The sequence below is a fragment of the Drosophila subpulchrella genome, unplaced genomic scaffold (assembly GCF_014743375.2).
Source record: "Drosophila subpulchrella strain 33 F10 #4 breed RU33 unplaced genomic scaffold, RU_Dsub_v1.1 Primary Assembly Seq354, whole genome shotgun sequence".
Classification (NCBI taxonomy): domain Eukaryota; kingdom Metazoa; phylum Arthropoda; class Insecta; order Diptera; family Drosophilidae; genus Drosophila; species Drosophila subpulchrella.
In genome coordinates, this window is record NW_023665577.1 from 567,363 (window position 1) to 594,961 (window position 27,599).

A 27,599-nucleotide genomic window follows, 5' to 3' on the forward strand; every position below is an offset into this window, starting at 1 on the left:
CGGAAAATCGGACATGAAAATGGGTTCAAATTTTGAGCCTCGTATAAAAGAAATATTTGAATGTAGATTATTATAGAATTCAACCACAAACTCACAGAGGTATGCCACTTCGAAATCGGGATCCAGTTACCAAAGTTATGGAACTTAGAAGTCTAGTCTTGGGTTCCCATTCTGGGAGCCATTGGAAATACAGAGAAATCGTACATGAAAATGGGTTCAAATTTTGACCCTCGTATAAAAAAAATATTTGAATGTAGATTATTATCCCGAAATCGGGATCCAATTACCAAAGTTATGGAATTTAGAAGTCTAGTTTTGGGTTCCCATTCTGGGAGCCATTGGAAATACAGAGAAATCGTACATGAAAATGGGTTCAAATTTTGACCCTCGTATAAAAAAAATTTTTGAATGTAGATTATTATCCCGAAATCGGGATCCAATTACCAAAGTTATGGAATTTAGAAGTCTAGTTTTGGGTTCCCATTCTGGGAGCCATTGGAAATACGGAAAAATCGGACATGAAAATGGGTTAAAATTTTGAACCTCGTATAAAAGAAATATTTGAATGTAGATTATAAGAGAATTCAACCACAAACTCATAGAGGTATGCCACTTCGAAATCGGGATCCAATTACCAAAGTTATGGAATTTAGAAGTCTAGTTTTAAGTTCCCATTCTGGGAGTCATTGGAAATACGGAAAATCGGACATGAAAATGGGTTCAAATTTTGAGCCTCGTATAAAAGAAATATTTGAATGTAGATTATTATAGAATTCAACCACAAACTCACAGAGGTATGCCACTTCGAAATCGGGATCCAGTTACCAAAGTTATGGAACTTAGAAGTCTAGTCTTGGGTTCCCATTCTGGGAGCCATTGGAAATACAGAGAAATCGTACATGAAAATGGGTTCAAATTTTGACCCTCGTATAAAAAAAATATTTGAATGTAGATTATTATCCCGAAATCGGGATCCAATTACCAAAGTTATGGAATTTAGAAGTCTAGTTTTGGGTTCCCATTCTGGGAGCCATTGGAAATACAGAGAAATCGTACATGAAAATGGGTTCAAATTTTGACCCTCGTATAAAAAAAATTTTTGAATGTAGATTATTATCCCGAAATCGGGATCCAATTACCAAAGTTATGGAATTTAGAAGTCTAGTTTTGGGTTCCCATTCTGGGAGCCATTGGAAATACGGAAAAATCGGACATGAAAATGGGTTAAAATTTTGACCCTTGTATAAAAGAAATATTTGAATGTAGATTAGTAGAGAATTCAACCACAAACTTATAGAGGTATGCCACTTCGAAATCGGGATCCAATTACCAAAGGTTTGGAATTTAGAAGTCTAGTTTTGGGTTCCCATTCTGGGAGTCATTGGAAATACGGAAAATCGGACATGAAAATGGCTTAAAATTTTGACCCTCGTATAAAAGAAATATTTAAATGTAGATTATTAGAGAATTCAACCACAAACTCATAGAGGTATGCCACTTCGAAATCGGGATCCAATTACCAAAGTTATGGAATTTAGAAGTCTAGTCTTGGGTTCCCATTCTGGGAGCCATTGGAAATACGAAAAAATCGGACATGAAAATGGGTTCAAATTTTGACCATCGTATAAAAGAAATATTTGAATGTGGATTATTAGAAAATTCAAACACAAACTCATAGAGGTCTGCCACTTCGAGATCGGGATCCAATTACCAAAGATTATAACTTAGAAGTCTAGTCTTGGGTTCCCATTCTGGGAGCCATTGGAAATACGGAAAAATCGGACATGAAAATGGGTTCAAATTTTGACCTTTGTATAAAAGAAATATTTGAATGTAGATTATTAGAGAATTCAACCACAAACTCATAGAGGTATGCCACTTCGAAATCGGGATCCAATTACCAAAGTTATGGAATTAAGAAGTCTAGTTTTGGGTTCCCATTCTGGGAGCCATTGAAAATACGGAAAAATCGGACATGAAAATGGGTTAAAATTTTGAACCTCGTATAAAAGAAATATTTGAATGTAGATTATAAGAGAATTCAACCACAAACTCATAGAGGTATGCCACTTCGAAATCGGGATCCAATTACCAAAGTTATGGAATTTAGAAGTCTAGTTTTAAGTTCCCATTCTGGGAGTCATTGGAAATACGGAAAATCGGACATGAAATTGGGTTCAAATTTTGAGCCTCGTATAAAAGAAATATTTGAATGTAGATTATTATAGAATTCAACCACAAACTCACAGAGGTATGCCACTTCGAAATCGGGATCCAGTTACCAAAGTTATGGAACTTAGAAGTCTAGTCTTGGGTTCCCATTCTGGGAGCCATTGGAAATACAGAGAAATCGTACATGAAAATGGGTTCAAATTTTGACCCTCGTATAAAAAAAATATTTGAATGTAGATTATTATCCCGAAATCGGGATCCAATTACCAAAGTTATGGAATTTAGAAGTCTAGTTTTGGGTTCCCATTCTGGGAGCCATTGGAAATACAGAGAAATCGTACATGAAAATGGGTTCAAATTTTGACCCTCGTATAAAAAAAATTTTTGAATGTAGATTATTATCCCGAAATCGGGATCCAATTACCAAAGTTATGGAATTTAGAAGTCTAGTTTTGGGTTCCCATTCTGGGAGCCATTGGAAATACGGAAAAATCGGACATGAAAATGGGTTAAAATTTTGAACCTCGTATAAAAGAAATATTTGAATGTAGATTATAAGAGAATTCAACCACAAACTCATAGAGGTATGCCACTTCGAAATCGGGATCCAATTACCAAAGTTATGGAATTTAGAAGTCTAGTTTTAAGTTCCCATTCTGGGAGTCATTGGAAATACGGAAAATCGGACATGAAAATGGGTTCAAATTTTGAGCCTCGTATAAAAGAAATATTTGAATGTAGATTATTATAGAATTCAACCACAAACTCACAGAGGTATGCCACTTCGAAATCGGGATCCAGTTACCAAAGTTATGGAACTTAGAAGTCTAGTCTTGGGTTCCCATTCTGGGAGCCATTGGAAATACAGAGAAATCGTACATGAAAATGGGTTCAAATTTTGACCCTCGTATAAAAAAAATATTTGAATGTAGATTATTATCCCGAAATCGGGATCCAATTACCAAAGTTATGGAATTTAGAAGTCTAGTTTTGGGTTCCCATTCTGGGAGCCATTGGAAATACAGAGAAATCGTACATGAAAATGGGTTCAAATTTTGACCCTCGTATAAAAAAAATTTTTGAATGTAGATTATTATCCCGAAATCGGGATCCAATTACCAAAGTTATGGAATTTAGAAGTCTAGTTTTGGGTTCCCATTCTGGGAGCCATTGGAAATACGGAAAAATCGGACATGAAAATGGGTTCAAATTTTGACCCTCGTATAAAAGAAATATTTGAATGTAGATTATTAGATAATACAACCACAAACTCATAGAGGTATGCCACTTCGAAATCGGGATCCAATTACCAAAGTTATGGAATTTAGAAGTCTAGTTTTGGGTTCCCATTCTGGGAGCCATTGGAAATACGGAAAAATCGGACATGAAAATGGGTTCAAATTTTGACCCTCGTATAAAAGAAATATTTGAATGTAGATTATTAGAGAATTCAACCACAAACTCATAGAGGTATGCCACTTCGAAATCGGGATCCAATTACCAAAGTTATGGAATTTAGAAGTCTAGTTTTGGGTTCCCATTCTGGGAGCCATTGGAAATACGGAAAAATCGGACATGAAAATGGGTTCAAATTTTGACCCTCGTATAAAAGAAATATTTGAATGTAGATTATTAGAGAATTCAACCACAAACTCATAGAGGTATGCCACTTCCAAATCGGGATCCAATTACCAAAGATATGGAATTTAGAAGTCTAGTTTTGGGTTCCCACTCTGGGAGCCATTGGAAATACGGAAAAATCGGACATGAAAATGGATAAATATTTTGACCCTCATATAAAAGAAATATTTGAATGTAGATTATTAGAGAATTCAATCACAAACTCATAGAGGTATGCCACTTCGAAATCGGGATCCAATTACCGAAGATATGAAATTTAGAAGTCTAGTTTTGGGTTCCCATTCTGGGAGCCATTGGAAATACGGAAAAATCGGACATAAAAATGGGTTAAAATTTTACCCTCGTATAATAGAAATATTTGAATGTAGATTATTAGAGAATTCAACCACAAACTCATAGAGGTATGCCACTTCGAATTCGGGATCCAATTACAAAGTTATGGAATTTAAAAGTCTAGTCTTGGGTTCCCATTCTGGGAGCCATTGGAAATACGGAAAAATCGGACATGAAAATGGGTTAAAATTTTGACACTCGTATAAAAGAAATATTTGAATGTGGATTATTAGAAAATTCAAACACAAACTCATAGAGGTCTGCCACTTCGAAATCGGGATCCAATTTCCAAAGTTATGGAATTAAGAAGTCTAGTTTTGGGTTCCCATTCTGGGAGCCATTGGAAATACGGAAAAATCGGACATGAAAATGGGTTCAAATTTTGACCCTCGTATAAAACAAATATTTGAATGTGGATTATTAGAAAATTCAAACACAAACTCATAGAGGTCTGCCACTTCGAAATCGGGATCCAATTTCCAAAGTTATGGAATTAAGAAGTCTAGTTTTGGGTTCCCATTCTGGGAGCCATTGGAAATACGGAAAAATCGGACATGAAAATGGGTTCAAATTTTGACCTTTGTATAAAAGAAATATTTGAATGTAGATTATTAGAGAATTCAACCACAAACTCATAGAGGTATGCCACTTCGAAATCGGGATCCAATTACCAAAGTTATGGAATTAAGAAGTCTAGTTTTGGGTTCCCATTCTGGGAGCCATTGGAAATACGGAAAAATCGGACATGAAAATGGGTTAAAATTTTGACCCTCGTATAAAAGAAATATTTGAATGTAGATTATAAGAGAATTCAACCACAAACTCATAGAGGTATGCCACTTCGAAAGAATCCAATTACCAAGGTTATGGAATTTAGAAGTCTAGTTTTAAGTTCCCATTCTGGGAGTCATTGGAAATACGGAAAAATCGGATATGAAAATGGGTTAAAATTTTGACCCTCGTATAAAAGAAATATTTGAATGTAGATTATTAGAGAATTCAACAACAAACTCATAAAGGTATGCCACTTCGAAATCGGGATCCAATTACCAAAGTTATGGAATTTAGAAGTCTAGTTTTGGGTTCCCATTCTGGGAGCCATTGGAAATACGGAGAAATCGTACATGAAAATGGGTTCAAATTTTGACCCTCGTATAAAAAAAATATTTGAATGTAGATTATTATCCCGAAATCGGGATCCAATTACCAAAGTTATGGAATTTAGAAATCTAGTTTTGGGTTCCCATTCTGGGAGCCATTGGAAATACGGAAAAATCGGACATGAAAATGGGTTCAAATTTTGACCCTCGTATAAAAGAAATATTTGAATGTAGATTATAAGAGAATTCAACCACAAACTCATAGAGGTATGCCACTTCGAAATCGGGATCCAATTACCAAAGTTATGGAATTTAGAAGTCTAGTTTTAAGTTCCCATTCTGGGAGCCATCGGAAATACGGAAAAATCGGACATGAAAATGGGTTCAAATTTTGAGCCTCGTATAAAAGAAATATTTGAATGCAGATTATTAGAGAATTCAACCACAAACTCACAGAGGTATGCCACTTCGAAATCGGGATCCAGTTACCAAAGTTATGGAACTTAGAAGTCTAGTTTTGGGTTCCCATTCTGGGAGCCATTGGAAATACGGAAAAATCGGACATGAAAATGGGTTAAAATTTTGACCCTCGTATAAAAGAAATATTTGAATGTAGATTATTAGAGAATTTAACAACAAACTCATAAAGGTATGCCACTTCGAAATCGGGATCCAATTACCAAAGTTATGGAATTTAGAAGTCTAGTTTTGGGTTCCCATTCTGGGAGCCATTGGAAATACGGAGAAATCGTACATGAAAATGGGTTCAAATTTTGACCCTCGTATAAAAAAAATATTTGAATGTAGATTATTATCCCGAAATCGGGATCCAATTACCAAAGTTATGGAATTTAGAAGTCTAGTTTTGGGTTCCCATTCTGGGAGCCATTGGAAATACGGAAAAATCGGACATGAAAATGGGTTCAAATTTTGACCCTCGTATAAAAGAAATATTTGAATTTGGATTATTAGAAAATTCAAACACAAACTCATAGAGGTCTGCCACTTCGAAATCGGGATCCAATTACCAAAGTTATGGAATTAAGAAGTCTAGTTTTGGGTTCCCATTCTGGGAGCCATTGGAAATACGGAAAAATCGGACATGAAAATGGGTTAAAATTTTGACCCTTGTATAAAAGAAATTTTTGAATGTAGATTAAATCGGAAAAATCGGACATGAAAAAGGGTTCAAATTTTGACCCTCGTATAAAAGAAATATTTGAATTTGGATTATTAGAGAATTCAACCACAAACTCTTAGAGGTATGCCACTTCGAAATCGGGATCCAATTACCAAAGTTATGGAATTTAGAAGTCTAGTTTTGGGTTCCCATTCTGGGAGCCATTGGAAATACGGAAAAATCGGACATGAAAATGGGTTAAAATTTTGACCCTTGTATAAAAGAAATATTTGAATGTAGATTAGTAGAGAATTCAACCACAAACTTATAGAGGTATGCCACTTCGAAATCGGGATCCAATTACCAAAGGTTTGGAATTTAGAAGTCTAGTTTTGGGTTCCCATTCTGGGAGTCATTGGAAATACGGAAAATCGGACATGAAAATGGCTTAAAATTTTGACCCTCGTATAAAAGAAATATTTAAATGTAGATTATTAGAGAATTCAACCACAAACTCATAGAGGTATGCCACTTCGAAATCGGGATCCAATTACCAAAGTTATGGAATTTAGAAGTCTAGTCTTGGGTTCCCATTCTGGGAGCCATTGGAAATACGAAAAAATCGGACATGAAAATGGGTTCAAATTTTGACCATCGTATAAAAGAAATATTTGAATGTGGATTATTAGAAAATTCAAACACAAACTCATAGAGGTCTGCCACTTCGAGATCGGGATCCAATTACCAAAGATTATAACTTAGAAGTCTAGTCTTGGGTTCCCATTCTGGGAGCCATTGGAAATACGGAAAAATCGGACATGAAAATGGGTTCAAATTTTGACCTTTGTATAAAAGAAATATTTGAATGTAGATTATTAGAGAATTCAACCACAAACTCATAGAGGTATGCCACTTCGAAATCGGGATCCAATTACCAAAGTTATGGAATTAAGAAGTCTAGTTTTGGGTTCCCATTCTGGGAGCCATTGAAAATACGGAAAAATCGGACATGAAAATGGGTTAAAATTTTGAACCTCGTATAAAAGAAATATTTGAATGTAGATTATAAGAGAATTCAACCACAAACTCATAGAGGTATGCCACTTCGAAATCGGGATCCAATTACCAAAGTTATGGAATTTAGAAGTCTAGTTTTAAGTTCCCATTCTGGGAGTCATTGGAAATACGGAAAATCGGACATGAAAATGGGTTCAAATTTTGAGCCTCGTATAAAAGAAATATTTGAATGTAGATTATTATAGAATTCAACCACAAACTCACAGAGGTATGCCACTTCGAAATCGGGATCCAGTTACCAAAGATATGGAATTTAGAAGTCTAGTTTTGGGTTCCCACTCTGGGAGCCATTGGAAATACGGAAAAATCGGACATGAAAATGGGTTAAAATTTTGACCCTCGTATAAAAGAAATATTTGAATGTAGATTATTAGAGAATTCAACCACAAACTCATAGAGGTATGCCACTTCCAAATCGGGATCCAATTACCAAAGATATGGAATTTAGAAGTCTAGTTTTGGGTTCCCACTCTGGGAGCCATTGGAAATACGGAAAAATCGGACATGAAAATGGGTTAAAATTTTGAGCCTCGTATAAAAGAAATATTTGAATGTAGATTATTATAGAATTCAACCACAAACTCACAGAGGTATGCCACTTCGAAATCGGGATCCAGTTACCAAAGTTATGGAATTAAGAAGTCTAGTTTTGGGTTCCCATTCTGGGAGCCATTGAAAATACGGAAAAATCGGACATGAAAATGGGTTAAAATTTTGAACCTCGTATAAAAGAAATATTTGAATGTAGATTATAAGAGAATTCAACCACAAACTCATAGAGGTATGCCACTTCGAAATCGGGATCCAATTACCAAAGTTATGGAATTTAGAAGTCTAGTTTTAAGTTCCCATTCTGGGAGTCATTGGAAATACGGAAAATCGGACATGAAAATGGGTTCAAATTTTGAGCCTCGTATAAAAGAAATATTTGAATGTAGATTATTATAGAATTCAACCACAAACTCACAGAGGTATGCCACTTCGAAATCGGGATCCAGTTACCAAAGATATGGAATTTAGAAGTCTAGTTTTGGGTTCCCACTCTGGGAGCCATTGGAAATACGGAAAAATCGGACATGAAAATGGGTTAAAATTTTGACCCTCGTATAAAAGAAATATTTGAATGTAGATTATTAGAGAATTCAACCACAAACTCATAGAGGTATGCCACTTCCAAATCGGGATCCAATTACCAAAGATATGGAATTTAGAAGTCTAGTTTTGGGTTCCCACTCTGGGAGCCATTGGAAATACGGAAAAATCGGACATGAAAATGGGTTAAAATTTTGACCCTTGTATAAAAGAAATATTTGAATGTAGATTAGTAGAGAATTCAACCACAAACTTATAGAGGTATGCCACTTCGAAATCGGGATCCAATTACCAAAGGTTTGGAATTTAGAAGTCTAGTTTTGGGTTCCCATTCTGGGAGCCATTGGAAATACGGAAAAATCGGACATAAAAATGGGTTAAAATTTTACCCTCGTATAATAAAAATATTTGAATGTAGATTATTAGAGAATTCAACCACAAACTCATAGAGGTATGCCACTTCGAATTCGGGATCCAATTACAAAGTTATGGAATTTAAAAGTCTAGTCTTGGGTTCCCATTCTGGGAGCCATTGGAAATACGGAAAAATCGGACATGAAAATGGGTTAAAATTTTGACACTCGTATAAAAGAAATATTTGAATGTGGATTATTAGAAAATTCAAACACAAACTCATAGAGGTCTGCCACTTCGAAATCGGGATCCAATTTCCAAAGTTATGGAATTAAGAAGTCTAGTTTTGGGTTCCCATTCTGGGAGCCATTGGAAATACGGAAAAATCGGACATGAAAATGGGTTCAAATTTTGACCCTCGTATAAAACAAATATTTGAATGTGGATTATTAGAAAATTCAAACACAAACTCATAGAGGTCTGCCACTTCGAAATCGGGATCCAATTTCCAAAGTTATGGAATTAAGAAGTCTAGTTTTGGGTTCCCATTCTGGGAGCCATTGGAAATACGGAAAAATCGGACATGAAAATGGGTTCAAATTTTGACCTTTGTATAAAAGAAATATTTGAATGTAGATTATTAGAGAATTCAACCACAAACTCATAGAGGTATGCCACTTCGAAATCGGGATCCAATTACCAAAGTTATGGAATTAAGAAGTCTAGTTTTGGGTTCCCATTCTGGGAGCCATTGGAAATACGGAAAAATCGGACATGAAAATGGGTTAAAATTTTGACCGTCGTATAAAAGAAATATTTGAATGTAGATTATAAGAGAATTCAACCACAAACTCATAGAGGTATGCCACTTCGAAAGAATCCAATTACCAAGGTTATGGAATTTAGAAGTCTAGTTTTAAGTTCCCATTCTGGGAGTCATTGGAAATACGAAAAAATCGGACATGAAAATGGGTTAAAATTTTGACCCTCGTATAAAAGAAATATTTGAATGTAGATTATTAGAGAATTCAACAACAAACTCATAAAGGTATGCCACTTCGAAATCGGGATCCAATTACCAAAGTTATGGAATTTAGAAGTCTAGTTTTGGGTTCCCATTCTGGGAGCCATTGGAAATACGGAGAAATCGTACATGAAAATGGGTTCAAATTTTGACCCTCGTATAAAAAAAAAATTTGAATGTAGATTATTATCCCGAAATCGGGATCCAATTACCAAAGTTATGGAATTTAGAAATCTAGTTTTGGGTTCCCATTCTGGGAGCCATTGGAAATACGGAAAAATCGGACATGAAAATGGGTTCAAATTTTGACCCTCGTATAAAAGAAATATTTGAATGTAGATTATAAGAGAATTCAACCACAAACTCATAGAGGTATGCCACTTCGAAATCGGGATCCAATTACCAAAGTTATGGAATTTAGAAGTCTAGTTTTAAGTTCCCATTCTGGGAGCCATCGGAAATACGGAAAAATCGGACATGAAAATGGGTTCAAATTTTGAGCCTCGTATAAAAGAAATATTTGAATGCAGATTATTAGAGAATTCAACCACAAACTCACAGAGGTATGCCACTTCGAAATCGGGATCCAGTTACCAAAGTTATGGAACTTAGAAGTCTAGTTTTGGGTTCCCATTCTGGGAGCCATTGGAAATACGGAAAAATCGGACATGAAAATGGGTTAAAATTTTGACCCTCGTATAAAAGAAATATTTGAATGTAGATTATTAGAGAATTTAACAACAAACTCATAAAGGTATGCCACTTCGAAATCGGGATCCAATTACCAAAGTTATGGAATTTAGAAGTCTAGTTTTGGGTTCCCATTCTGGGAGCCATTGGAAATACGGAGAAATCGTACATGAAAATGGGTTCAAATTTTGACCCTCGTATAAAAAAAATATTTGAATGTAGATTATTATCCCGAAATCGGGATCCAATTACCAAAGTTATGGAATTTAGAAGTCTAGTTTTGGGTTCCCATTCTGGGAGCCATTGGAAATACGGAAAAATCGGACATGAAAATGGGTTCAAATTTTGACCCTCGTATAAAAGAAATATTTGAATGTAGATTATTAGATAATTCAACCACAAACTCATAGAGGTATGCCACTTCGAAATCGGGATCCAATTACCAAAGTTATGGAATTTAGAAGTCTAGTTTTGGGTTCCCATTCTGGGAGCCATTGGAAATACGGAAAAATCGGACATGAAAATGGGTTAAAATTTTGACCCTCGTATAAAAGAAATATTTGAATGTAGATTATTAGAAAATTCAAACACAACCTCATAGAGATATGCCACTTCAAAATCGGGATCCAATTACCAAAGTTATGGAATTTAGAAGTCTAGTTTTGGGTTCCCATTCTGGGAGCCATTGGAAATACGGAAAAATCGGACATGAAAATGGATAAATATTTTGACCCTCATATAAAAGAAATATTTGAATGTAGATTATTAGAGAATTCAATCACAAACTCATAGAGGTATGCCACTTCGAAATCGGGAACCAATTACCAAAGATATGGAATTTAGAAGTCTAGTTTTGGGTTCCCATTCTGGGAGCCATTGGAAATACGGAAAAATCGGACATAAAAATATGTTAAAATTTTACCCCTCGTATAATAGAAATATTTGAATGTAGATTATTAGAGAATTCAACCACAAACTCATAGAGGTATGCCACTTCGAATTCGGGATCCAATTACAAAGTTATGGAATTTAAAAGTCTAGTTTTGGGTTCCCATTCTGGGAGATTGGAAATACGGAAAAATCGGACATGAAAATGGGTTAAAATTTTGACACTCGTATAAAAGAAATATTTGAATGTAGATTATTAGAGAACTCAACCACAAACTCATAGAGATATGCCACTTCAAAATCGGGATCCAATTACCAAAGTTATGGAATTTAGAAGTCTAGTTTTGGGTTCCCATTCTGGGAGCCATTGGAAATACGGAAAAATCGGACATGAAAATGGGTTAAAATTTTGACCCTCGTATAAAAGAAATATTTGAAAGTAGATTATTAGAGAATTCAACTACAAACTCTTAGAGGTATGCCACTTCGAAATCGGGATCCAATTACCAAAGATATGGAACTTAGAAGTCTAGTTTTGGGTTCCCATTCTGGGAGCCATTGAAAATACGGAAAAATCGGACATGAAAATGGGTTCAAATTTTGACCCTCGTATCACTGTGGACGGCAGTACACGTAGTGGCGAAGCGCGCAAGAGAGCGTGCGATGACAACTACTATATATAGCCGCAGAATTGAAAATCTGCAATTATGGTCCGATCGCAACGAGTGATACACTAATCGAAAGGTATTGCAAAAACTAAGAAGATTGGATACCAACTATCGAAATATAGATTTGTTTGGGAGAAAAAGCGGTGAAAGTGTAAAAGTAAAAATTTAGAAAATTGGAGCTGCTAGATACGCTTGAAATAGAAAACGTTTATTCTACGACTTTTGGAAAAAACCGCTAGTTTAGCGGGAAATAAAAAAAAAAGCCAGATTTAAAATGCTTATAGTATCTAAACAACTAATGCTAATTGTCTGAATATAATAGATTTAGAGTTATGATAAAAAGTTATTTTTTAAAACCAGTTTTTGACTATTAAATTTTAAATCATACAGTCCTTGAGATTCCTCAACTTTTGATGTTTAACACTTTTTGCCCTAAAAATTACCGTTTGGAAGATATTAAGCGATAAAAAGTGCAACTCGCTTTAGCTCCGTATACGTAATATTTCATACTTATCGAGTAAACAAGAAAAAAACCAATTTGATGAAAAAAATTCTTATTAGATTTTTTCAAACGGTAAATCTGTTATGGTTTTAGGGTCCGTTACTTGCAAGAAGCCCGCTAGTTCGGCGGGAAATGTAAGAAACGACAGATTTCTCTTGGAATCTGAAACTATACAGCCCTTGAGATTCCAAACTTGTGCTATTAAAATAGGTAATTGAAGCGATAAAACTTGTTGTGCCTAATTTAAGGTGGCGTTCAGCTAAGATTAGGGGTCGAATCTGTGTGTATGGTTTTTCAATAGCCAATTCATATGGGGACGACACCTAGTCATGGTATTGGGGTACTTAAACTCTTGAGCAAAAAAAAACTTCTGATATCAAACAAAAACACTTCTTAACGAGGTAGAAAGTAGTGGCGAACGCGCCTTTATCAAAAATTGCTGATATCAACAATTGTGACGAAAAATGATATTACATTCGATAAAATAAATATACTATATTAAATTTATGTATTCGGAGGTGTTTTTGTTTGATAAAATAAATATTTAAATGTAGATTATTAGAGAATTCAACCACAAACTCATAGAGGTATGCCACTTCGAAATCGGGATCCAATTACCAAAGATATGGAATTTAGAAGTCTAGTTTTGGGTTCCCACTCTGGGAGCCATTGGAAATACGGAAAAATCGGACATGAAAATGGGTTAAAATTTTGACCCTCGTATAAAAGAAATATTTGAATGTAGACTATTAGAGAACTCAACCACAAACTCATAGAGATATGCCACTTCAAAATCGGGATCCAATTACCAAAGTTATGGAATTTAGAAGTCTAGTTTTGGGTTCCCATTCTGGGAGCCATTGGAAATACGGAAAAATCGGACATGACAATGGGTTAAAATTAAGAAAAATAAGAAATATTTGAATGTAGATTATTAGAGAACTCAACCACAAACTCATAAAGGTATGCCACTTCGAAATCGGGATCCAATTACCAAAGTTATGGTAACTCTCTTCAACTGTTCTGCGGATTTGCCCCGTTGTGGTATTGCTTCCTGTCGGTCAAGTCCCACAATAATTGCCAACAGCTTGGATTAGGCGTCCTTTTTCATCTGCACTGACCTCCTTTACCCGTTTTTGGTGTTTTTCTTCCATTTTTAATTTTAAAAATCCCCACCACTTCTGCACGAACACCGCCAAAGAATTAATTTCTTATTCTTTGGGTCGCGGCTAACGGCGTTCATCGAAAATTCACTCGCGAAATCTGGTATTTTTTCTGGAGACCCACTAGAGAATCTGAGTGGGAAAGGCCATGCTTGGTGACTTTCTGTACGGCTCCCACTCCCTCAAGGCCCATGTTGGCGTATTGAAAAAAAGGGGTCTTAAACTACTAATTAACAAAATTGAACTTTGAACATTCCATTTATTTGTGCATCAGCAGATTCGTCTTTTTTATATCGTCAACGAAACGAACACAGCTGCTAGACAGTAAGACCATGCTACATGCACTGCGGGTAAACTTTTAAAACTTCGGTCACACTACAAAGAACAAGATTTTTCGACTAGTGAAACTCATAGCCGATCTGAGTACTAGGCTTAACTAACGATTAATTACTGACGATTACAATTTCTAAAGAGGGTAACCTGAAGAAGAACTCATGAAGTTTTTGTGAGGTTTTCCAGTGACAGGAGGTGCCCTGCTTACATAGACGGAATTTCTTTCGGAAGCGAATAGGTTTCCGGGCATAACGGACAAAGGATGTGGCGTCCTATGCAAATTGGTCAAAGTGCAGGGACATTTTCGCAAAACTGCAAGCTTCGACAATCCTGCCCCCACAAACACGACCAGAAATCGACGCGCCACAATCGACTTGACCCAAATGCCTTGGTAAGGCCCACATACATACATATATCCATGTAGAGTGGAACCGCACCCACACCCTTCTGCGAAATTGTAATAGCAATTTGTATGCAAAATTGTGAAAATGTAAATTTCATGCAACACATCCAATAAATTGAAGTCGGCAGGAATATAAATGAAAGCGAAAGAATTCAGCAATAACAACACTTAACTACCCCATGTCCGGTAGCCAGAAATTTGAAATGTGGTGCTTAATTCAATTGAAGGATGTTAAAAATTCTTGGTGAAGACAGCCCGAGGGTTGATGATAAGAATTTTATTACTGAATACTAAAAAGATAAGAAATATAATATAATTGCTTCAAAGCGACCAACCAATGTATTTATTTTGGCTTTTCTTTTTCAATTAAGTTTTAATTAAAACAAATTAATCAAAATTCAATTTCCGAATATGTATGTTTTTAATACATGTTTCCAATTAAAAACTAAACTATTTCAGTAAGTAAATTTAATAACAATGGAAAAGTTTGAAAACAAAAAGTATACTTAAAAACTCTAAATTGTAAAAATTTAAATTTTCAGTTTTCAGTTTTTAAATTCCTTCGCCTCTGAATCATTGACATTGAAAAGTGAAACTTTAATACTTTGTACCTTATCTATAAATGGAAGTCGGAGAAAATTGTGTCAAAACAGCTATTCATTATCATGGATTTTATGGTAAGCACTAAAAATTATCTATTACTTGGCAACAGTAATTGGTGTTAATTGTTGAAGGTGAGTCATCCTGGAGTAAGTGTAATAATTATATTATTATCTACATTTCTTACATTTGTTAATTGAAGCCGGGGCTCTAATCTTTATTTTTATTTTTTTGTGTTCCTTTTGGATAATTTAGATCAACTTCTTAAATCAATTCTATTAGTAATAACCATGTTTTTATGTTCACTTTATCACTTAATTTAGGATTCACTTTAAATTATGGATTTACGATGGATATTGAACCACACAAACCTCTCTAGAACCGAATTTGTCCTTAAAGCTAGTATAAAACAAATTCGGATCTACAGGGTAGACGTGGAGCAAACTGTAGGAGAGCAGTCGCAGGGGCGAAATGAACTCAGGGTGGGCAATCACGGCTGCAAAAAAGTGAAAATGTTAGTAAACATATACAATGTGTGTGTACAAGGCGGGGTAATTTAGGCGGCGGGGCATTTACATGCGCCTCGGGTAAATTATATTTATCGTGCCACACGTGATGCGGCGATGGCCGGCGACTATACAACCGTTTGCCTTATTCCCTTCGAAATTATGGAATGACCCATAAATGTGATTACAAAGCTCGTGGTGGCATGCCAATTAAATATAGGCATTCGCGAGGTCTTCGTGTCCGTGTCCGGAGAGTCACGGAAGCCTTTCCGCCGCAGGAGCCAGCTCCGTGTTGTCTTCGCCCTCACCTCTGGAAACCAACTGAAGCCAAGACCTCACCGAGGGCCCCGAGATTAGGCAGTAGTCCGAAAAAAACAGAGTGCGGAAAGTAAGACCCGACCTTATCGGAAGAAGCGGCGATAAGATAAGATACGGCCGCTATGTCTTTGGGAGTGCTTAGTGTGCTTGTATCTAATTGATTGCCCGCGGATTACGGCACTTTCTTCACGTCGATAAAATGGGTGCGCGGCCTGAAAATTGGATAGACAAGAAACACATTTAATGAATGATAGATCTGCCCGAGGGCGGGGTGTTAGCTTCGGGGTCTTCTGTTTGCACTGAAATCAATCAGCGAGTCGCCTCGCTAAGCTCCCGACCTGGATCGCTGTCGCCAGTGGAAGAAGCAGAATAAGCAGTTCCCAGCGTTGGGCGCCACTTCTTAAGCCTTCGCGTTCCTGCTCCAAATCGGTAAATGAGTAAATTGGTAATCGGTAACGATGGTGCCGATGATTCAGCACTAAGCCCTGCTGAGACTGCTGAGTAATGGCCGGAGGATGAGGAGGAGAAGGAGGAGGAGGGAGTTCCGGCAGATGCTCCTATGTAGTTCGTGTGTCCTGTAATGAAATTTCAATTAATTAATGACTTTTTAGCAGGATTCATTAGCACTAAACGGCCGGCCTTAGACAGTACTAAGCTGCCAAAGTCAAAAACCTTTTCGGGGCCGGCGGGCCACGGTTACCCTAGAAATCCCCCGGATTAGGGGCCGTAATGGCAACAAATCTTGCGTAAACAAAGGAGAAAGGACGAATCGCTTGACTTTGCACACCCCCTGATGCTCCCTCTCTTTCTGTCTGCCTGCGGTGCCTCTTTGTCTGCAGCCCTTGTTGTCCTTTTTGCAGCCTCAACATGGCTGCTCGGTGTTTTATTTTACCCTGCCTCAAAGAGAGGGATAGAGAGAGCGGGAGAGCGGGAGAGGGCTCTCCAAATGTGTACACACAATCCACAAGGGGTAGCAAGGATTTCTTTTGGCAGCAAAATAGGGGTGAAGGACCACGCAGGCAAAAGGCAGCTGGGACAAAGTCGCGTTTATTTCTGTGATCATCCAGCCGAAGCTCGCTGGCAAAGTGCTCCATATTTCAACACCTTGGCCAAATTAACGCCGTCTTGCCAAATCGGTGTCCGCAAAAATATATTACATCACCCCAGCCCATCGGCACCCCCGAATCAGAAATGCTAATTGATTTCACGTGGTCAGAAGCCAACACTTAGCGCGAAATCGTCAGGAAGTACACATGCCCAACGGCCTCCCGAAGCCCGCTAATGCAGTGCAAATATTTGGCCACATTAAATATATTATGGAAATAATAGATCTGTCGTTAATTTGCTGCGCCCGAGCGAGCGAAGGATTTTGCGGTTGGCAGCGTTTAAAGTTAACTTACAATTCACGGCCATTGTGTACAGTCATGCCGATATGCTAATGATAGTATGGTTATAGTGGGGTATTATATAAATATATTTTTAGACGGGGGTGTCACTCTGTTTGTTTTCCAGATACCCAGTTGAATAAGTCTTATTTATCAGGTGAGTTCCCCTTATGACAAAACAACACATTAAATTCAATATGTTTGAAATTTAAACATGAATCTCTTATGAACTGATTATTTGGAACGCACGGTTTGTATTTGATGGTTGGCAGTTATTAGAAAGTTGAAGAAACAACTTCAACATGAACTATTTATTGTTCAGTTTTATGATTTACCAATAAAATGTTTGTTTTCCTCTATCGTTTTTACTACCCAATCATTATTTTGTATCCGAAAAGTTTGACTAGATGATAGTTCTATTAATTCTTCGACAACGAAACTTTACATCGTAGGCAATGTTAAACGTTCAACACTCACAAAAAGCCCTTTAATATTGTTGTCAAATTTCATCTTTAACTAGACAACCCGACCTAATCGACTTTTGTTACCTAGAAACATTGATTAATTAACTTACAAACTATTCCCCCGATACCTCAGACCCTATCTACACTGATAAGTATGATGTACGAGCGAGTCCGCCGATATAATTTCGGCAGTCTTTGGAAATTCTTATGCTATTTTTGTTTGCTGATAGCCAAACCGAAACGATTTTCAATCGAGCCGCAGGCTTAGGAAGTCCATTAATTACTTTTGGCTAACCTAATAACTCAGTTTTGTAAGCCACATGAATCACTCAATCAATTAGTTTTTTCGTATGAAAGTTCCAAACTCGTCAGGCGCTTACATTCTGCCTCCAAATGCAATATCATTAGGAAGGTACGAAGAGAAACTCCAAGAGCAATCCCCTCCGGAAGTAGCGCGAAAAGTGCACAAAAGGCGAGTAAAGAATGCGTATCTTCCCCAGTCACCTGTGCACTCAGAAAAATTAGTTTAGTAAAATTGAGAAGTTATTGGTAAAATTAGAAATATCTTTTTCCCTTTTCTATACAAACATATTATTTTATTATTCATAAATTTGGATACTAGTTTTGAAGCATACTTTCAAATTTTAAAAACTCAGATTTACATAAAAAGCTAAATTTTAATATTTCACTAAGACAAATCAAGTAAGTGAAACTTTAATTACTTTATAATTTGGTATTTAACCTTAGTTAAGGTTATACGTTTAAATAGATAAATAATTTTGTATAAGTACTTTATATACTTTATATGAAGTACATTTATTTTCCAATTTAAAACGTTAATTAGCACAAGGCTTCCGGGATTCCAGTGTATCCCCTCCTGCCATCTGCTAGCCTATTCCCTGACCAGACCCATAAACCATCGACCATCCAACAACAGATACGGCCGCACAAAGGGGCAATGACTGGCTAAATTTTCGCAATGTTGCTTTTAGCACATGAAGAGAACTTCGCACATAAATCAAAGTCTCTGTCTGGGGCGCGATGTGGTGTGGGGTGGTGGCAGATAATTTACCTTGGTCAGTTCGGTGCCAAGTGTCACTGTGCATCAAGTTCGCGCGTCACTATTCAATCACCGTTGCCCCACAGTGCCCTCGCCATGTTGAGTTGTTTGCATCGAGCGCGGAGCTTCGGAGGCCAAGGTTGTTTCAGTTTACTGAATAATATTATTATTGCTACTTCACCTTCCTGCTATTCGCCGCGAAAATCGAGAGGCAGGTAGAAATGTTGAAAGAGAACTGAGAAAGAAATTCCGAAAACGGTTCGCGGTTCGCGATTTTTTGCATTTATTTTGAACCTGCCCAGGTTTGCGGCATTTTGTATCTGTACATCTGTATCTGAATCTGTATAGGTATCGGTATCTTTACCCCATATCCATCGTATGGGGCTCGCATACCGGTCTGCGTCTCCGTTTTATTCTATCCCGATATTGTCGGTGTCTGTTTGTTGTTTACAAAAATACGCGCCTTCCTTTCGCGATTCTTGTTGTTTCCTTCTCTTTTTGCATTTTATTTATTTTTAGTGTCTTAATTTATCTTTTCAGTGGGCTTAATGAAAATGCGCGGGCAACAGAAATGCGTTCTCAGGTGGCGGCGTATAAAACAGTGGTTCCAAGCTAAGAAAATGTTTGGCAATACCAAATATTCGCAAAATAACTTAACGACGGAGAAGTCTTTATTAAATTAGAAAAACGGAAAGCACTATTTATTCAAAAAATATATTAATATTAATATTAATATTATCTCCTTTATATAATAGTGCTCGCATCTTTCAAATATTTTATTATTTAAAATAATATGAAAACTGATACTACTTAGTTATTATCATAAGATAAATGATGATTCATTTCAGACTGATACCTTACTAAGGTTACTCTTTATGCTGATACTTTTAAGTTTTGTTCACTGTACACTTTACGAAGTGCAAGTTCCCAGGCCAGCTGCATTCCCCCGACTGGCTGATTGTTTCAAAATTTGCATGAAATTCCAATAAATATGTCATACTGCAGTTACCCCAATTTAGGTGGAAGAAATTTTCAGCTCCGTTCGGTTTGGTTCTAAGTGGGGTTGTTTGAAACGTAGTCCTAAGGGTATGTTAATATGAAAAATTCGATAAGGAAGTAAGTTCATAAAAAATGCAGCATGTGGCAAGGTCGATTCTGAGGTGAATGTAATTTCTCAGGGGGTTTTTGGGGCTTCCAAAATGGTTGTGGTTCTGTTCTGACGTAAGATTGTAAGCAATTAACATATGAACCGGTTTGGAAGTTTTTATTTTAGGACTGTTTATTTGTTTGTTGTGGGACTTTTGTGAATCAAAAAAGGTACTGCGCCATTCAATAAATGCATTTAATTTTCATTATTTTTGAGTGAAAAATAAAAAATATTTTTTAAATCTCCGCTTTTATGTTTTCGTTTGCATATCTGCACTTAATGACTTATGCAGCATAGCCTCAATTATTTGGTGACCCATTGACACTGAATTGTGTAAACTATGAAAGAGACTTCTCATGAACAGTCAACAGATTCGCATCTGAAAACGCTTGACACTTTCCTCTGCTTATTCATATTTATGAGCAGCACATTCCCAATGCATACTGTTAAAAATTCATATCTAATCTCGGGCACTCCCTCTCTGCAAACATATCCCAGCCTAGCTCCCTTGTAAAAGGTTTTAATTGCCCAGAGGAATTTCAGCCAACATTGCATGCATTTGTGGGCCATGTGGACAAGCCGAATAATTATACAATAGCCCAGGCAAATTTATGATTCATATTGAGGTCAAAGCCCAAAAACAAACAAACTTGTTGGAACAGCACCTTCATAAAGATATCAGCCAAACTTTGAGACGAACTGGTCTCCGAATTTGAGAAAAAGGCACAAAAACCCCTAGCCGGCTACCCATGGTTTCAATAGCCGACGTCAGCGAATGCATAAAATAGCGATAAACTCTTATTTACTTGGCTTTTCCTATAAAGCCTGTGACCCAGCAAGTTTTGTCGCCGTCACCTGCTCATTAGGTTATTAGTCAGTTGCCGGTTTTAGTTCGAACCATTTGCATACTAAATGAGTAAAGAAACAATTGGTAAAATCGAAAAACGGTAACAAAGCGATTTGATTTTTGGGTGCAACCGCTTTCTCTTACGCTGCGAGCTCATCCAAAAAGGGAGATATTTCGGGGGTTCCCCGGAGCGAAAGCGTCGCCATAATGCTGCGCATCCCTGGCAGAAATTGGATGACACGCACCTTACGCGCAGCCCCACGCAAAATTCGCACAGAAGCACTATGTGGAGGGGTATGTGCAATCACACAGAAAAAAGATTATCTCCTATCGCAAAGGAAATCCAAATATAAAGTAATAATACCTATGCCTGGAAATAATAGTCAGAAAAGTCTAGCTTAGTAAACACTCAAGTTGCTTTATTATATTGAGCTGTCTAAACATTTTTTTAAATGCAGATTTCAGCTCTCAACAAAAACTTAGTTTTGATTAAAAAAATACTCAAGCTCAAATATGCATATCTTTTACCTGTTTAACCACCTACCTCAAATACCTATTCTTAAATATTTTACTGACTACTTTGACAGTAAGTGACTAAATAATTAATGTATACAATAGTATACTATTGTAGTGTTCTAGTAGTACACTAGAAGTGGAAAATAATTTTTATAAAATACATTTTCAAATATAATCGGGGTGCAACTTGAAATAGTTAAAAAAAAACTTTTAAAAAAGGTTACTACTCGGATTTCCTAGGAAGTACTTAGCAGTACGACTGAATTTTTCCCAGTGTGTGTAATGTATTGCAGCTCGCTATGTACGCACTCGCATTAAATGCAGCCGCCGCAGGAGTCTTGGGGATGGGTCACCATCGCCATCCCCATCATCATCATCATCCCGTTCTCATCCCGAGGCTTAACACTTTGCCACTTGGCGTATCTGGACCCGATAATCATCGTCTTGGCCACCCCACTGCCTCCCCCCGATTCCATTACGGGATTATGATGGGTGGGTGGCCTGCAGCAGCTGTCGCCGCTTTCTTGGGCAGAGCCAATGCCACTAGTATTTCGGTATACTACTTAACCCATGCACTAAATGGCGGGACAAGTGTTTTCCACCAGGAGCGGGGAAATTGAAATTGGTAAGGGGTAAGGGGGAAGGAGAAAGGGAAGAGGGGGTTGGGTTGCCTTTGCCAGGGGGTTGTTGTTGCTGCTGATAGCGCGACAACGAGGTTGAAACTCGGTTTCGGGTTTTTTCTCTTTTTTTGCGCCCAACTTTTGGGATTGCAGGGGTTGGGTGGCTTTCAGAGTGTGTGTTTCTGCGCAAATGAAAAGTGGATGAAAGGAGCACATTTCCGGGCGTTCGCGACACTACCACACTACCACACTCTCCGCACGGAGCACACAGATACACTCATGCAGAGGCGACGACGAGTCAAAACGAGGACAGGCGCAGGCTTTGGAAATGGCAATTGACTAAGGCCACCCACCAGCCCACCTCCCCAGGCCGCCCACTCAGCCCCCTTTTAGTGCACATGCGTAGTGACACGGTGACTTTTGCCCAGCTTATTTTTTAAAGAAATGTAGTATAAATATTTGTATGGATTTGGAACTGAAAAACATACCTGATCGGAATGCAGCTTTAAATCCGTTTGTACTTGGGGTTTTACTAGTGTGGCAATCAATATATTTTGGGGAAGACACATCCCCTGTATTTTCAACACTTTGGCACCGAGTTTTTTAGAGTATTTCTGGATTCGTTGGCCCTTTTGGTTTTCGTTTATTTCGCAGCCATGCTAATTGCACGGCCCAGGGATCAGGTCGCAGCCTCCTGCAGGATAATGGCTGCTCTGCTGCGGCGACGCCAGCAGAAGCAGCGGCTGGCGATGGCCGCTTTTTTCTGTGAGCAGAACGCCCAACGTTCCGCCGCGCTCGGCGTCAAATTTCAAACTGAAACTGAAGTGAGCTCAGCTCACCATTTCAGCGCAGTCGACGTCTGCCGAGCGGTAAGCGGTCTTTTTTGCCAAGTTGATAACAGCCATAATGCCCGCTCTCCCGCTGCCACCCCTCCCCTGCCCTGCCCTCCCCGGGATCTGGATCTGGGTCTGGATCTGGGTTGTGTGTGGCCCAAGAGTGGAGAGAGCCAGGCTGCAGAAGAGAGCGCACGACACACTGGCAGAAAAATATAAAATAATAGTTCTAACTCCCATAGTGTTCAAGGTGATATTAAGTTTAAGCGAAAGATTCGTGCAGCAGTCACCAGAATTTACTTTTTTATATAATATTTTATTATAATATCTCCTGATCATTGCCTTCTATTCTTCCTACCACTTTATGTTGTTTTTAATCAAATCTAACGGTCTGCATTCATAATTTTCATAATCTATCGTTAGTTCCCTCAACTTCACGAATTAAAAATGTTGTCATTAATTAAAAGGAGGCACCTTTAAAATAAACACTACACAAAAAAATTTTTTTTAATCCATATCTATGCCGAAATCAAGAAATCCACAGAGCTAATCAAAATAGAACTACTATATCAGGTTGTCAAGATGTTAAGGCTTACTATCTGTGGGTCAAAAATATTTTAATATATTTTAAACAATTTTTATTATTAGAATTAGAAAAAATATTTAAAGAAAGTCCAATGAGGGGCCAGATTAAAAATTGGACGTTTTTTAAGAGAACTTTAAAATCGAGAAATCAACAGAGCTAATCAAAATAACATAGTACAACTTTATCAGGTTGTCAAGATGTTTAGGCTTACTATCTGTGGGTCAAAAATATATTTTTATATATTTTAAACAATTTTTATTATTTAAAATAAACAAAAATATTTAAAGAAAGGTTAATGAGTGGCCAGATTAAAAATTTGTCGTTTTCTAAGAGATCTTTAAAATCGCTTATTCTTATATCATATCCCTATATTTTCCAGTTTTGTCCTTGACTGTTTCGCGGAGTGTAGCAACTCCTGCTATAGGTTTTCTAGGACACAACAATGTGGGTTTGTTCTTGGGAGAGTTCGAGACCATCCAGCTCATTTGTAGACTTTTGTGGACTCTGTTTCCAGCGTGCTCAGTTCTCCAATGGATGTCCGTGTGTGTGCGTAGGAGGACCTCGGTTTACTCGGCGATTTACGAGGCCAGAGCACCATTATATATATACATATATCTATTTCCCTGTCGCCCCTCCGGCCCCCCTTCGTACTCACCAAACGAGCCGAGAGTCAATGAAACTTCTTTGTCGGAGCGGCGACGAGAACACTCCGCGTGTTTTCAGAATGAAATCAAAGTGGGATATTTAAAGCCTCATTAATCAGACCGTCGCTTTGCTGAGGAAAATCCTCGCTAGGGAGACTCGAGGTCCTCGAGAGGTCCTGGAAGACCCCATTCATCGGAAGATGGGATTAGAGCAGTGGGCGGAGTCTGGTGTTGATGCGCTCGTTAAATTCAAATTTGTTGCACTGATAATTACCCAGTTAGCCATCGATGGGGACACCATTAGCTGTAACCATTTGCCAACTCAGTTATGAAAGTCAATATAGGGAAATATTTTAATTAGCTTCTTTTCATTGGAAATGGAAGAAATATTGGTTGCCCATATATGTATGTATTTTACCAGAAAGTGCAGCTTACTTAGGTTACATAAAAATATCAGAATTGCCCTTTATCTTGTATTCTTAATAGACAACATGGCAAAAAAACTAAAACTAAAGATAACCGTGAGTACTTTATTTTTTTATTGCTGAACTAATTAAAAATTTAAATTACACAATTTAACTAAAAATTTGTTGCCCAATTGAAGTAATTTTGCCATTAAATGGTTGATTAACTGTCGACAAAATAAGGTCTTAAGTTAATTATTTGACATCTTTCAAATTGTAGAAATTACGTATGTCCTTTTCTTATGCAACATGATTGTGCAGTCAACCCGCTTAGTATACTCTGATAATTCTTTGAACTATCATAAAGCAGATGCCATTCTAAAAAAAACTGAAGAATATTTTGACTTTCGCCATTTGTGTTTTGGAAATCTGTCATAAGCGACCGAAGAAAATATGAAATGAGAAATGCAAGCTGATCTCCGGCTCTAACGAGGGAAACCCATTGTCTCATTCTTGCTTGCCATTTTTAATTTATGGCCCATATTTCCTCTAGGATTTTCTTTTTTATGCGATGGCTACCTGAAACGGTCCGAAGCCCCGGGCCCAACAACAGGTAAAAGGTCGCTAATGGTCGCAGCCTTGATGGAATTTCTCCCTAGCACATCACCCAACGTCATGGAACAGTTTTGAAAAGTCTCTTGACTTTGGTTTATCATCTAAATATTTGCGTTTACTTTGTAGATTAGCATGTACACCAAACGTTTTCTCCTCTCGGGCCTTTCGTCCCTGCTTTTATTATTGCATCGTGAGCGGTGGGGCAATTTGATGATTCGTCGTAATGAATGCTAATTAAACGCATTCGTTTTCTAGTTCACTTGGCAGGCGGCAACAAACAGCCAGCATCCAAGTCCGTTGCTAAATCGACCAGAGCCGCCACGATTTGGTATCGGTACAGACTATATGTACCCGTTTTCTTTGTCTTCGGCGGAAAGTGTGTCAAAAATTCTTGAGCGTATCCAGTAGCACTGAAAGAAATGCCGCATTGAATGATGCAAAGGTTAAGCACCTAAAAAACAAGTTGGCAATTCGGCAGTTACTCTAACTTCTTATCCGTGAAATGTGTAAGTTCTGGATCAAATACATAAAAATCCATTTTAAATTTAAGGTACTTAAATTCTATAAATTGGGGAGCATTTCGTTCATATATAAAGTTTTTCTCTGTACTCCGAAAACGTCGAACAATAAAAGCCGTATTCTTCGTTTTGCCGACGGAGTCTAGCAAACATCGCACTCACACAATCTCTAACGAAAACTGGCAGACACATATCCGTGGAGTAGTAGATACGGCAGTATCTATAGATACAGAAAGCGGAGGGAACGTTGTACAGCACACAATTTGGGTATATCCACGATGTCGACAGTAAATGGAAACTCAAATAAAAGGTGCTAATTTCATGAGGGTTCAATTAGATGTTTGCCTGGCTGCTGTGCGATTTCTCTTCGAGTTTCTAGTTTCGTTTCTCTGCTATGCACGACTTGCTAGGTCGGAAAAATGTCTGAAAGCATTGCACGAAGGTGATCAAAATTGAGTTTGACATTTAACAAAACCAAAAAATAAAACATTGTTTTCAGTGAGAATAAAATAAAAAAAGGGCCGCCCGAGCAGGGACTTGAACCCTGGACCCTTGGATTAAAAGTCCAATGCTCTACCGACTGAGCTACCCGGGCATTGCACATTGTCGCCATCAAAATGTCATACACATGCAAACGGGTCGTAAGATAACACTGGCAGTGTCAAGCACGAAAAAGCTTTCCGAAAGCTTTATAAGCTGTCTTATTTTGGCAACGTAAATTATTTTTTGTAAGATACAATTATTTTACAATTTAAAATATATTTTTTAATTTAAAAAACTGGTCTATGTTTTTTTTTTTTAAATTTAATTGCATGCAATTTTACTAGCTACAAGGCTTAACGAAGTTAGCTTTCTGATCAGGACAAGCATTCATGCCGATCGGGTGACTATATCCTGCAGCTGCCGCAGGAACAATACAATAAAATATTACAAATATTGATTTATTTAAAGAACTGCCGTTTAATTTTATAGTATTTTTGTATACTGTGTTATCCACATATTAGTTCGTAAAATCTGTTCAAATATATTTTTGTTTATTTAATACTGCATGCATATTCATATACATTTCAAAAACTGCACTGAAACAAATTATTCACAAACGAAACGCGTTTGGCAACTCCGCAAACTTTTTGTAATACACATTCAGTGCAAAACACGGTCAAACAAATACATTTGCTTGAAAAACTGTTCTGTATGCATGTATAAATATATTTAGATTTTACATTCCAGTCAAGAGCAAAAATAGTTTTAAAACTATAAATAACTTTTTATTATTTATGAAAAATACAGTGATCTTGTATTTTAAGGAAAAATAAATTCTGTTCCTGTAAGTAATGCTTTTTGGTGGCAGACGTTCGAATGCCCGGATAGCTCAGTCGGTAGAGCATTGGACTTTTAATCCAAGGGTCCAGGGTTCAAGTCCCTGTTCGGGCGGCATTTATTTTTTTTGAACTCCTATCGCAAAAGTCGCTATAATCTAAAAGATTTTTATCGTGATGGTTTGCAATAAATGTTTTAAATGAATTAAATGACAGAAAAAGAAAGTATCTCCTTTATGCTTGTTGATAGCTGTTTATTTTGACATCCAGTGGAGGAAAAGTAAGATAACTTTGTGGAAAACAGAAAAAGGATTCTTTTTGGAGCAAATAAGCAAACGGCAAAAAGAAAAAAAGGGGCTTGCAATTATTGTTTTACATAATTTAACTGACAGTAAAAGAAAGTTTCTCCTTTTAACTGTGTTTTAATTGCTCTGACATCCAGTGGAGAAAAAGAAAGACAACTTTTGGGTAAACAGAAAAAAGAAAACCTTTATGGAGCAAACAAGCAAGCGGCAAAAAGATTGTGGTCCAACCATATTGGTTGGGCTGATAACGGCAGTCCACTCCGGTACGCTATCCCACTACTGCCTACCACGGGAACTCTTGGCTGCTGGTTTTCACCCCTGGCCCGGTTCATCCCTCCTTAGCCAACCTGAA

The 27,599-nt window shown here is 37.3% G+C and overlaps 1 long non-coding RNA gene and 2 other non-coding genes across 3 annotated transcripts; 1 reads left to right on the forward strand and 2 right to left on the reverse strand.

Moving 5' to 3' along the window:
- Positions 1 to 15,194: 15,194 nt before the first annotated feature.
- LOC119560557 lies at positions 15,195 to 22,765 on the reverse strand. The gene is made up of 3 exons (XR_005221029.1): positions 22,512 to 22,765; positions 16,323 to 16,559; positions 15,195 to 16,196 (listed from the first exon to the last, which is right to left on the reverse strand). It is a non-coding gene; the product is annotated as an uncharacterized LOC119560557 (long non-coding RNA).
- A 3,380-nt stretch (positions 22,766 to 26,145) lies between these two features.
- On the reverse strand, positions 26,146 to 26,218 carry Trnak-uuu. The gene has a single exon. It is a non-coding gene; the product is annotated as a tRNA-Lys (tRNA).
- A 766-nt stretch (positions 26,219 to 26,984) lies between these two features.
- Positions 26,985 to 27,057, forward strand: Trnak-uuu. The gene has a single exon. It is a non-coding gene; the product is annotated as a tRNA-Lys (tRNA).
- The last annotated feature ends 542 nt before the right edge of the window (positions 27,058 to 27,599 follow it).